This window comes from Cydia fagiglandana, chromosome 11 (genome assembly GCF_963556715.1).
Source record: "Cydia fagiglandana chromosome 11, ilCydFagi1.1, whole genome shotgun sequence".
NCBI classification, from domain to species: domain Eukaryota; kingdom Metazoa; phylum Arthropoda; class Insecta; order Lepidoptera; family Tortricidae; genus Cydia; species Cydia fagiglandana.
The window spans coordinates 16,855,194-16,869,481 of record NC_085942.1 but is presented as its reverse complement, the minus strand read 5'-3'; the positions used below and the strand labels follow the sequence as shown (position 1 = coordinate 16,869,481).

The 14,288-nt window shown below is 37.5% G+C and overlaps 1 long non-coding RNA gene across 3 annotated transcripts; it reads right to left on the bottom strand.

Annotated features, from left to right (window-relative positions):
* Nucleotides 1-385: 385 nt before the first annotated feature.
* LOC134669071 (uncharacterized) lies at nt 386-7,957 on the bottom strand. 3 transcript variants are annotated; one of them, XR_010098852.1, is made up of 4 exons: nt 7,478-7,957; nt 4,948-5,136; nt 1,268-1,362; nt 386-737 (listed from the first exon to the last, which is right to left on the bottom strand). It is a non-coding gene; the product is annotated as an uncharacterized LOC134669071 (long non-coding RNA). The 3 variants fall into 3 exon arrangements; XR_010098850.1 differs by lacking the exon at nt 1,268-1,362 and having other exon boundaries at nt 7,478-7,953; XR_010098851.1 differs by lacking the exon at nt 386-737 and having other exon boundaries at nt 797-1,362; nt 7,478-7,954.
* Nucleotides 7,958-14,288: the final 6,331 nt, after the last annotated feature.

Below are 14,288 nucleotides of genomic sequence, written 5' to 3'. Positions count from 1 at the left end.
TTCACCTCCTAACTAGTCCAAACAAAGTTACGTAGTCAAAAATTGTGTTCCTAGCATTTCCCTCTATAACTTCTTATTGCTTGGCCTACTAAGGGAGTTCTACTTTTCGAACATGTATGTTTGGGACTGCTTCAAACTCGACCTAGCAGAGATACTATTTTCTTGCGCATGATTGCCAGAAAACTTCTAGCTTCGCAAAACATGCCAGATGCACTACATCTACGAGGTAAGCCCAACAGCATTCTGAATGCATTGTTATACTGCACTTTTAATGCATCGTAGGCTCGCTTCGTATAGTTAACCCACAGGCCATTCGAGTAAAAGGAATGGCAATATGCTCTAAAGAGCGTTGTACCTTGACATTACTGATATTTATTAACATAAAAGGTTTACATTTGCTCCATGTGAAGCTGTTGGAGGAAAGAAAATAATAAAACTCATGAACTTTCCTTTTCAATATTTTACTGACAGGTGAATAGGTTCTAAAAATGTAGTGCAATTTCCTTTACCTTCGTATTTTCACGGATACGTCCGAACGTCTCATATATGCTACTTGTATTTCAGTCAATACAAACAGTACTGAGGCGAGGTTGACTAAAGTAGCTTTTATACCTAACTATTCGTATCTTCCCCTGCAATTGGCGACTCACACGAAGACGTCAGTCGCCCGAGGCGCGCGACGCACGTCCGGCGCCGGCGACTCAGCAGAGACTCATTCTGGCTGCTTGTATCAGCTCCTGAAATTTGAGAATAATTATATTTAGAATATTTGTTTAAAATAATTTTATCAGTGCAACATGAACTTTAATTCACTTTCATAACTTTCCTGGCTTATTTTATATAGGCCCTACATACATAGATGTCGCTAGAAATAGGTACGTAACTTTTCTGAAAACCTAAATGTTAAATGTTTTAAAATTATGCCTGCTTATATGACCTTGTATTATCGTAGTTTATATAAACTGATATGTCGTTTTTACAAACACTCCCTCAGTGGACTTGTTGTACAAAGTAGCAACAAAGGTCTTTCAAATTCTGAAAGTGTCATTACGGGATTGTCCATATGAGTATGACACCAACGAAACGGCCAAGCCGTACTGTTTGACCAAGATGTTGGCTTTATACTGTTAGAGCTTATAAAGTTAGGAATGACAGAGTAAAAGTCTTGGTACCTACTACGGGATCTGATAACTTTTTTAGTGTAAAAGCTTTATGCAACTAGTCTTGGCAACACTTTACATTAAATGTTTTCGTGGGTTGTTCTAACCTCAAAAGTAGTAAGGTTGTCTGGAAGAGATCGCTTTTTAGCGATAAGACCGCCTGTTGTTTAATCTCTTCTTCCTGTATTATTTGTATTGTTTTCTGTAATGAGGTGTGCAATAAAGAGTATTTGAATTGTATTGTAGTATACTGTAATTGAGGTAATCTGAAAAAAAAACCGGCCAAGTGCGAGTCGGGCTCGCGTTCCAAGGGTTCCGTATATTACACAATTTTTAACAATCAGTGCCGGATTAAGATATTTTGATGCTTTAAGCATTTCTAGACCATGGTGCCCCCTCTCCCTAGGGTCATCAAGATTACATTGATTTTTTTTGGTAAATTGAGAGAAGTTCAATGCCGCATTACAGCTGAGAATGGAAATCAGTCACATCATTTTATCACGAAAATTGACAGTGCCGTTGCAGTACCTAATGTTGCAACAGAGTACCTAATACTGCTGCAGTCGCCACCCGAATGTCACCTTTATCATATCTAAGAAAGTGATTGAAACGCGAGCGAAGCGAGCGCGAAAATTTTTCGATATAAAAACGCAATATGATAGACAGTTGTACATTTTTACTTTTAGTATGGAAATCAGTCACATCATTTTATCACGGAAGTTTTAATCATTTTATTTGCGATAAAAAAGGTTATATACAAGTTGTTTCTGTAAAATTATACATTTTTAAGTCCCATCTTTCTTAACTGACTATGCAGCATGCAAATTTTAGTGTAATATATACCTAACTTAACCTACTTAAACTAGTTTAATACAAATTAATTATCAACAACAATAGAAATAAAAATACACTGTCAATTATGAAATAATAATATATCATGTATCTATCTCAAACAAAACCACTTCAATTAACATAATTTAAAAACTAGATTGTTGATTTACAAGGTATTCATTAATAGAATAAAATGTCGTAGACAGCAGCCATTGAAAAAGTGCTCTTTTAAATTTACTATTGGGCAATTCTCTTATGTTGTTGGGTAACTTATTAAATATATTGACACACATAGCATAACAATTTTTCTTAAAAGTGGCAGTTCTTTGCATTTTATTTATGACCAGCCTGTTAGTGTTCCTAGTATTTCTTAGGAATACTTCGTTGGCTGTTTTAAACATAGGCCAAGAAATAAGAAGTTATAGAGGGAAATGCTAGGAACACAATTTTTGACTCCGTAACTTTGTTTGGACTAGTTAGGAGGTGAACATATCAAAAGTCCCCGGCCGTAGCCCCGGTGCTGGGGGGGAGAGGGGGGAAAGAAGGTCTCATTTTTCGGTTTTTCTCTAATATCTTGGAAAATTTGCGTCTTAGCGACATGACTACTGAGACAAACCAAAAGCTGATAAAATTTGTTACAAGTTTTATTCAGTCAAGTTTTTCGATATCTTGAATAGTTTTTGAGATATCCGCTCTTGAAAGTTTATTTAGGGCTTTCAATTTTATCTTGATATCTACATTAGTGAAGCTGCTAGGCCGTGTTTGGTATCATTTTCGTATAAATCGGGGGTGTTGACTTCATTTTTGGTATCACATTGACACCATTCCTTAGAAAAAACATATAAACTTTAAACAAATACCTTTTTTTTAAATTCCTCTTCACGCTTAAACCGCTCAACCGATTTAATTGTAATTTGGTATACAGATATTTCGAGTCCCAAGACAGGACATAAGATACTTTTTATCTCAATAATCATCCTTTAAAGTTGTGAAATGGAGTATGGGGGGAATTCAACTTCGTCAACGAAACTGAATTCCTGAGGTAAATACTGCTTAAGATAAAGTTTGAAGTCATGTTAGGTATCATTTTCATCTAAATCACAGATGTATACCATCCTAAATTTCACCTAAACCGGTTCAGCGGTTATTGACTCCTCATACAAACTTCCACCCCACTTTTCACATCCTCAAAAGATGCTTTTGGTTATAAAAACCATCCTATGTCCTGTGTCGAGACTGAAACTATTTCTATACCAAATTTTAACGAAATTGGTTCAGCGGTTTAAGCGTGAAGAGGGATTCTTAATTTTTTTTTTTTAATTTTGGTTTTACTTCGGAATAGTGCCAATGTGATAACATAAATGAATTCAGCGCCCCCGATTTATACGAAAATGATATCAAACATGGCCTAACAGCATCACTGATGTAGATATCAAGATAAAATTAAAATCCCTAAATAAACTTTCAAGAGCGGGTATCTCAAAAACTATTCAAGATATCGAAAAACTTAACTAGATAAAACTTGTAACTAATTTTATGAGCTTTCGGTTTGTCTTAGTAGTCATGTCGCTAAGATGCAAAGTTTCCAAGATATCAATGAAAAACCGAAAAATTCGACCTTCTTACCCCCCTCTACCCCGCAGCACCGGGGACTTTTGATATGTTTACCTCCTAACTAGTCTAAACAAAGTTACGGAGTCAAAAATTGTGTTCCTAGCATTTCCCTCTACAACGTTTTTTGAGCATTCATTTCCTGACCTAACAGGTCTATATTTAACTTAACTAAGTTGACAGTACTTTGCAACAGAGTAATGTTGCTGCAGTCGTCACCCGAATGTCACCTTTGTCATACCTTAGAAAGTTATTGAAAAGGCGAGCGAAGCGAGCGCGAAAATGTTTCGATATAAAAAACGCAATTTTACTTTTAGGCCGAACCAGGCCCGAATCCTGGCATTTTGGTGCTCCCCCCTGAACGTGGTGCCCTAAGCACGTGCTTGTTTTGCTTATTGGTTAATCCGGCACTGTTAACAATGTATTTTTTATGTGAAACGTGAGTGAAATCTAACACTTTAAACTCTCGCGTTTTGTACATATATTTAATTACACAAACGGGTCTACCGCGTTTGGACGCGCGTTTGGTTGGCGTTTGTGGGTTTGTTGGGACGTCAGTCTTTCCGTGACCACAGCTAGTGCAACTCAGCTGAAACGTCGGAATTAAAGGTAAAAACAATGAAATTATATCGCGGTAGACCCGTTTGTGTAATTAAATATGTGATTGAAATCTCTTTAAAAAATCCGTAGGGGTCGGATCTAAAACTGTAATTAAGTCCGACTCACGCTTGACTGTACATTTATAATAGGTTTTCCTGTCATCTATAGGTATAGACCTATTTTATGTATTTTTTTCAAAATTTTAGACTTAGTAGTTTCGGAGATAAAGGGGGGGGGGGCGGAATGGTCATTTTTTGCCTATTTTCTTGAATAACTTCTAAACTGTTTATTCGAAAATTATAAAAAAAATATATTTGAGATCCTTACAATAAGCTCTTTAATTTGATATGTAACATGATATAATTTGAATTTTTTTTTTTATAATTTTTTCATTTACCCCCCAAAAGTGGCCCCCATGTTTAAAATTAATTTGTTTACGTTACATGTCCATATTTGGGTCACAAACTTACATATGTGTACCAAATTTCAACTTGATTGGTCCAGTAGTTCCGGAGAAAATCGGCTGTGACAGACGGACAGACAGACAGACAGACAGACTGACAGACAGACGCACGAGTGATCCTATAAGGGTTCCGTTTTTTCCTTTTGAGGTACGGAACCCTAAAAAGGACTATAATTATTAAAATCATTTAAATTAATTAAGGTAAATGTGTGGAAGACTGTCAGGTAAGACGACAAGCTCTTTCAATCCTTCAACTCTTGCACTTGTGCATTCTCTACTTACAGAAGTTTTGTAGAGCAGAATAAGCGAATCCATGTAGATGTAGTGTAGGGACGCTCGGCAGGAAGCAGGTGGGCTGTCGATCACGTGTTGCGTTCATTCAGCCCAATTCCCTAGAGTTGGAGCTGCAGCTAGGTTACTGTCCCGGCGGCATTAAGTGCCACACCATTCTCCTCGAATCTTCTTGTTTTCCTGCAGAACAGAAGAACATCTTTAAGTTCGTTTTCTTTCAGTGTGTCTTTACCGAATGTATTATATCGCGGTGCCGCATACATGAATTACATGATAAGTTCGCCTTTGTGTGTGTGATGTGTGTTCTTTCATGTTTTATGTTTCTTTTTGTACAAGGACTATACCAAACAAATTTAAGAATATCCACAGATGGCTCAAAAACAAATGAAGGGACCGGATGTGGTGTCTTCTCGGAGGACCTGAACATATACATCTCAAAACCCCTGGGTTACACTGGGAACACAATACGGGATTCCAAGCTGAATGTGTAGGAATAATGGAAGCTTGCAAAGCGATAAAAAGACGAGAAGTAAAACAAGAAAATATACTAATACTGTCAGACAGTAAATCAGTACTGTAAGCACTAGGTAGCTACAAACTTACATCGGAACTCATACTTGAATGACATCGAGGCCTCACTGAAGTGAGCAAAGAAGGCAACAAAGTAACAGTATAATGGATAAAGGGGCATAGTGGATCAAGAGGAAACGATGCAGCGGATGAACTGGCCAGGAAAGGTTCAGAAACCAGCTTCACAATAAGTTGTTGTTGTTGTTGTTGTCCTAAGGCACCCCAGAGGTGCAAAGGGCCTTCACAAGCTCGCGCCACGCCTTCCTATCTTCAGCGACCACTCTGGCCTCGCTCCAGCTCAACCCGACCGCTCGTAGTTCATTTGTGACGGACTGCTGCCAAGAGTGTCACAATAAGTACTGGACTAAAATGAACACCTGTAGGCAGACCAAAGAACAAAACTACAAGCTTACACCAAAATATTATTAAAAACACCCAGACACGTTTTACGATTACAGTGAGTTTTTTAATATTCCATTAGTAATTTAATAATTAATACAGGCGTGACATTTGTATAGTACCGATATAAATTACATTCTCATTGTTAATAATAATTTCGATATATTGCAAATTTTAACGATTAATTTTATTTATATAATTTGGATTATGTTTACAGGTATATGCACATAGAATACTAGACCAATACTAGTACTTATATGGAAAAAAAGACATGTAACAAATTGTTATCAATAAATTTTTCATTTCATTTCATTTCATTCATTTCATTTCATTTCACACCAACTACGCAAAATAGTAGGATTAATCACAGGTCATAACAGACTAATCCAGCGGTCGGCAACCTTTTAGCAGCCAAGGACCAAATAGTAGTTACCGAAGTTGATGCGGGCCGCACTTTGTTAATATTTATGACTTTATCAGACATTGTTGTTTGTCAATATTACATACAAAATAGCCTAGGAGGCACGCGGGGTGCAAGTGAGAGGTTCGCGGGCCGCTTGTTGCCGACCGCTGCACTAATCAAACACCTACATAATATGGGTAAAACAGACAGCCCCATGTGCAGAGTGTGCATGGTAGAAGAAGAAACAGTAAAGCATATTCTCCTACACTGTAGGTAGAAGGTAGAAGTATACAGGAACCAATACCTAGGGACTCCGTGCACATTGAAGGAGGCAGTTAGCGACCTGAAGACACTGCTAGGTGTCATGGAGGAGCTGGGGCCACCCCATAAACACAATTGTTTTTGCTCTTAAGTAGTAGTTTTTGATGGTGTTTGACCCATTGATCAGTGACCCAGTCTCAGTTTTTCTGATAAACAGCTGTCTTAATGGACTCACCAATATGTTTTGCAGAAACCTCCACCTTGTAGCATACACCTTGTTTTCTCAGTCAATCTCAATATAAATAAATATATTGGGACATTTTTACACAAATTGACCAAGTCCCACGGTAAGCTCAAGAAGGCTTGTGTTGTGGGCACCCAGACAACAATATAATTATTCAATATACAAATATCTGTCTCATCAAACAAATAAATTCCCTAACCAGGATTTGAACCCATAACCATCAGCTTCACCGGCAGGGTCACTAGGCTAGGCACCCACTAGGCCAGACTGGTTGTCAAATATAACCAAGATATTCTTTTGAACAAACTGCCATGTCACTGCTGGTTTCAATCTGTGCCCTTCATAATCTACATACTTACTGCTGTCTGTCTCTCATGCAGTCTAAAAAAATTAAGTGTGGGGTACAAACTTTGTGTCGGTCGAAAGTCGAAACCCTCTTGCCTTATCTCCTGATCCACCTTTCAATACTGGTCATCACTCAAGTAATTTTCCAAATTTCTGGGAATACTTCTAGCTCGAGACAGAGGTTAAATATGTGCCATAGCGGCTCCGCCAGCACCATGCTGTACAGTCCATACGCACGAGGGAATACCATGCGGACACGAAGATTTTTTTAGCTTAAGTTGTTGAATTGCGGCACTTACCTCCAACTTCGGCTTCTCCATTAATTAATATTTTTTCAGTACCTCGTACCTCTACTGAGTCTACTGTTTCTTTTATTAGAATTCATTTTATTGTATTTGTAAACCAACAAGTGTCAATACAATACTGTCAATGTCACTGAAAGATGGCACTAGAAAAAACCGATTATTTTTAAATTGTCAAGAGCTAATGTCAGAACGTCCCTACTAATTTTGACAGCTCCCTTAAAAAAAAGAATCTCTCTGGTTTTTGGCTTCCTATTATTGGGTCGTACATTATTGGGTCGGGCTTTCTCGACCTGTACCAATAATGCGCAGCCCAATAATTGAAAGCCAAGGGACTCAAATTATTGGACGCGAATTATGGGGTCGTACATTATTGCCCTGTGAAAAGAGTGGCTTCGTATTATCGCCCCGGACCAATATTGCGCGGCCCGAGAATGCTCAACCCAGGAATGTACAGCCCAATAATACGCGTCCACCATGGACGCCTATTATTGGGCTGTACATTCTTGGGTTGAGCATTATTTGGTCGTACATTAGTGGCTCCCGACTGGCACTGGCAGCTGTCAAAGATGATAGGCTTGTGAATTGCCAAAATAAAAAAAGTATGGATGCATTCAAGTTATTGAAAAGTATTGCACACGGAGCATAATGTATATGTTGAGCATCATGGTAAATAAAGTCTATTAGGATATTTTGGACTCAGTGGAGCGCAGAGCCAGGAGGATGATTGGCGACAAGAAGCTAACGGCTAAGCTTCAGTCTTTGGCCCATCGGCGGAAAGTCGCCAGCCTGTCGGTATTCTACAGGCTGCACTTCGGGGAGTGTGCCCAAGAGTTACACGAGCTTATTCCACCGTCCCCATTCTACCATCGGAATTTTAGACGCACGGCCGGTTTCCATCCTTACATGGTAGATATTCCACCAATTCGCACGAAGCGCTTTGCTTCTACTTTCCTTATGCGCACTGCCAAGGAATGGAATTCCCTGCCGGCGTCTATATTTCCGTGTTCTTATAACCCGGCAACCTTCAAATCAAAAGCGAACAGGCACCTTCTGGGCGAGCTCGCTCCATCGTAGGCCACGTCTACGCCTCGGCTAGTCTGTGGCCATGAGTAAGCCCATTCATAATAATTAAAAAAAAAAAAATTAAGACATTGGACCATTTTAGGTACTTACTATGAGTGCTTGTCGTTCTTAATATTATTGATGCGCATGAGATGCAGACTTCATAATTATTGTCAAAAATTATCTATTTATACAAAAGGTTAGTTGCTAGATATATAAAATCATATACAAAAATAACTTAAATATGTATATCTAAATATTAAAATATTTTTATCTAAAAGACCTCCGCGAGTTATACTGGATGCAAAGGTGCCCATCACACTTACCGCGTTACCACTCTCATATACATACTACTCGTTGGTTACCAGTTACCACCAAGTTACCATGTTGGATAGCGATTTTCTAGCGATGGTACATAATGCTACAAAAAAGTATGTGTAATATACATACTTTACTTTAGAAAATATTATAATTTGCCTTTTCTTTTTTATTTGACATTATTGTGTAAAAAGCAATTTATAACAATACCAAAGAACAATACGATAAATTCTTAAGCTGTAATGTGTAAAATTTTCAATTAAACTGAATGAAAAATACAATCAACTCGCGAATAACTGCGCTTTATTTCAGCATACCTACTTAATAGTAGGTACAATTTTATGACTTAACGCATACTTAACGTTATACAATAAATTCAGCGCATAAGTGCTATAAAGTTACAGTTAAATGTTACACAGTTGCTGTACAATTTTGAACTAAATGCCTTATCAAAGAGCTCAGATCGTGGGCATGTGTTTTACGGTGTAATACCATCGTCCACACAATTCAACAGATACTTCTTAACATAAACCTCATTGCAATGATATCGTCTGGCCAGCAGCAGAAGTCGCTAAGCGGACGAGGTGTTCAAAATTACCTCTACGCGCTCTTATTCTCTTAAATAAAGTCGCGGCAAGATCATTTCTGGCCTGCTTAGCAACTTCTGCTGCTGATTGTACTGATGTAGCGACGAAAAGTTTCCATTTCCACATGGAAAAATTCCGGACGTTTCTCATAGTTCTTTATGGGGAATGGGGATGGAAATTTTTCATTTCAAAAATGAAGGATCCTTATTATTTGTGATATTTTCTTGAAATTTCCAACAATATTTCCAACTTTTTGGAAAATTTCCGCAACTTGCATATCTGTAATTTAACATCTACATGTGGTCATGGGGTTAGTTAAGACTCGGGATGGCTTGTCCGAGATTTTTGTAACCTCTTTCCTCTATAAACGCGTCTTAAAACCTTTTTTTTATTACAGCCAACTATGGGCAGTCAAAGAAGCAGACTATGCGAGTGTTGTGTGACAAACGTTGATATTTTTTGCGTACAAGTTGTTAAAAAGTGTTCAACTGCACGTAGTTTAAAAGACTATCGGCCCGATTCGGGAAATGAATTAGAGATTCACTAGATTTGAAATAGTAAAGATATGTGACGTTCTACGGCAAAAGGTACCATTGCCCCGGCTGAATATTGGAGCGGCGTTAATAACAGCTTAAGCGCCAGCAGCCATAAGGTACCTTTTGTCGTGGAACGTCACATATCTTTACTATTTCATATCTAGTGAATCTTTAAATCATTTCCCGAATCGCACCGTATTGCATCTTCAAAATGTCGACAGCCAACCTCCATCCAGTCTTCTTACAATCACGGAAGGAACAACGCACTTGAAACTTTAAGGTAAGTAAATTCAAATTCAGCTTTGTTTCATTAATACTAGATATCTGAGTGAGATGGTTATCTCTAATTACTTAGTTATATGTATGTATATGTACCTATGTATAATATTTTACTCTCCAGCCTCCTGACTGCAACTACAGGAGCATGAGTACTAGGTTTTAAGGATAGGTGAGTGAAATGTCAACGCATCCATTGCATTTCGTGATTTTTTTTAATCAATTTCTTTTAAAGCTGGTCAAGCAAATCTTGTCAGTAAAAAAAGGCGCGAAATTCAAAGTTTCTATGGGACGATATCCCTTCGCGCCTACATTTTTCAAATTTGCCGCCTTTTTCTACTGACAAGATCTGCTTGACCAAGTATATATGGCTGCAGAGTTGCCGACTGTTCCCAGCAGGCGCGGATTTTCATCTACACGTGAAGTCATAAAATATTTGAGCGGCCTCGCCAGAATGGAAGGATTTACTGCTTCATTCCGCCTCGCCTGATTATTTAGTGTGCGACATGAGCCGTGTACGTATGTGAGCGGCTGGTTAAAAATGCTTTTCATTTTTTGTAGCCGCAGCCAAAGAGAATTAAGCACACAGGTTTGAAATAATTTGTATCGTAGGTACTTAATACTTAGTAAGGGAGCGCAAATTTAAAATTGTTCTTAGTTTTTTTTGGTAATGTGTTAAATGTAGGCATGTTTATTTACCTAAGTCATCAACTCATCATCATCATTTTATTTAAGAGTTAGACTCTGATCGGTCAGTATACCTATGTGAAAACGGTAAGTAGATTACGTTATTCAAGCGGTAAAGCCTACGTACGGCTAAGGCTTCCCCTCACTAAAAAGTATGGGAATTTTCAGCTCAATTGAATAATGGGAAAAAGATCTAATTTAGCTCGCTAGATTTGATTACAGACATACTTACAGACAATGGGACAGGTGAGACTGAAATAAAAGCTTGTATAGTAACAGCACCAGTCATGGGACATTTAAGAGGAAATTTGGAGTATTTATGATATTTCCCGTATACATGTAAATGGTCTACCGCTTGGCGTGTTAAAAGATGAAAGTCCTATCCTTCTTTCATGTTTTAGGCGTGTTGTATGAAAGATACAGCAATTAGTTTCCACATATTTAACAAATTAAAACTATGCTTTTTTTCTCCAGTCATGGACACCAAAGCTCCAGTAATGGGCCCCCGGTAATGGACGTGGATCCAGTAATGGCCCCCCTATAATGGACATTGCTCTATCAGTATAAAATATTGAAATGGGGAATAAGTTACGACAAAAAAATCAATTTTTGGTATAAGCTTTTATCGCTGAATGTATTTTTCTTTCCACAGCCAATTATTATTGTATTAGATCCATCGAGACAATTCTAATATACCCAAACACAATTAGTTAGGGTTTATTGCGATAAAGTTCCCATGGCCACCTCCTGTCTCCATCATCAGATTAGGTCCATGTTATCATAATATTGCATTATCATCCGATTTGCATACTTAATTACGTACTTACACAAAATTTCAACGGAATCGGAAATCGAAAAGTGGCTCAAATTCAGCTACCAAGATTGGACCCACACTAACTAACAGGGCAAGTTAAATAAAAGTTTGAAAAAACGATATTAATTTATCCGAAGTCCGAGAATGGTGTACCCTTGTTTTGCCGACAAACTTTTCATCGAATATTATTTCATCGACAACGATTCATCGAAACGTTAGTACTAGTAATATTGTTTGGCGTTATTTTGTTTCATATACTATTTATTTCATTTTTTCTTACTGCGTAGAAATACTATTCAACGAATATTACTTGATCGCTAATTCGTTTCAAAATATTTTAATTGGCACAACTACTAAACATCGCAATTCATTTGTTCGACGAATTACTTTAATACATTTTTATATGTCGTACTATACATTTATACATTTTTCTGTTGTAAGAATTTTAGATTTAGGTTAGGTTAGAACTGCAACCCCACACAGAAACGAACGGCTATCAAAGTCGGTTTAGGTTAGGTTAGAACTGCAACCCCACACAGAAACGAACGGCTATCGAAGTCGGTTTAGGTTAGGTTAGAACTGCGACCCCACACAGAAACGAACGGCTTTCAAAGTAGGTTTAGGTTAGGTTAGAACTGTGACCCCACACAGAAACGAACGGCTTTCAAAGTAGGTTTTGGTTAGGTTAGAACTGTGACCCTACACAGAAACGGACGGCTTTTAAAGTAGGTTTAGGTTAGTTTAGAACTGCGACCCCACACAGAAACGAACGGCTATCAAAGTAGGTTTAAGTTAGGTTAGAACTGCGACCCCACACAGAAACGAACGGCTATCAAAGTAGGTTTAGGTTAGGTTAGAACTGCGACCCCACACAGAAACGAACGGCTTTCAAAGTAGGTTTAGGTTAGGTTAGAACTGTGACCCCACACAGAAACGAACGGCTTTCAAAGTAGGTTTTGGTTAGGTTAGAACTGTGACCCTACACAGAAACGGACGGCTTTTAAAGTAGGTTTAGGTTTGTTTAGAACTGCGACCCCACACAGAAACGAACGGCTATCAAAGTAGGTTTAGGTTAGGTTAGAACTGCGACCCCACACAGAAACGAACGGCTATCAAAGTAGGTTTAGGTTAGGTTAGAACTGCGACCCCACACAGAAACGAACGGCTTTGTATGTATGTATTTACTTTATTGTACATAGAAATATAAACACGAGAAACACAGTTACAGAGTCAATTAAATACAACAAAGGCGAACTTATCCCTGAATGGGATCTCTTCCAGTTAACCTTTGAGGAAATGAGTAGAACAGAAGTAACGATGAATGACAAACAAAGCAAAAGTGTACAATCCCTAAAATAAATAAAATGCACGTTTTGAATACACATTACTCCAAATATACATAAATAGAAATATAACAATACAAGAGTACATATACATATAATATATATAGGTATAAATAAAAATAAATAAATACTCAACATATAATATAAATAGATATATAGATATTATTTCGAACCAGAAAAGTAAAGGAAATGAAAGAAATAGGTACTTAATCGGGAAAAACAGAATTATCTAAGTATCGGAAAGCCACAATTTTCTAAGCCTCTCCTTGAGTGATACTACAGATTGGGATTGCCTCACGGACACCGGAATCTCGTTCCATAACTTAGCGGCGTGGACAGTAAAGGATTAGGACATAAAGGCTTTCAAAGTAGGTTTAGGTTAGGTTAGAACTGCGACCCTACACAGAAATGAACGGCTTAAATTATACCTATTTATAATTTGGCCAAAATGAAAATGGCAGCCTTGTTTCGATAAGAAATATTACAAATTGAAGTAATTTTACGCGTAATAAATTTTATTAAATACATATACAAAATGAAATAAGAAAACCCGTAAAGAAATACCACGATATAAACTATATACAAAATAACTCAAGTACCAATTAAAAGTCTCCGATTTAAATTTACTAGTATCGATTCTTCGACTCAATAACTTGTCGATGAAATCAAAATACTTGAAACGTTGACTTCGAAATAACATTCGATGAAATGTCTGTCGGCAATTCAAGGGTAAACCTCCGAGAATACCTCCTGATTGACATATTTCGTAACTACATTTTACTTTTGTATTGTTTAAACATGAAATTATGGCATGGCAAGCATCATTCTGTCAATTGTCCCATCATAGGAGGTACGCAGTTTTACAGCTCCTATAATGGGATTGGGCCAAATACCACTATTTTTTTTACATCTGTGGAGTCACAACATAGTGTGTTGTATACCTTATCTCATGGTAAATTAAATTACCAAAACACATTCTAGTTTTCATCAAGTATTAATTAATTGAAATTTAATAAATTAACTCACCTCTCTTAGCGAAGTTGTTAAGAATTCGTAGTGGTATTTTTTTTCAGTGACACGACAACTTTTGGGTTGACGCCAATTTCTTAAAAAGCAACCAAGTTTAATGAAACTTCAAACTGAAACAGCTCTAGGACTCTTATTTATGATAATATACAGCCA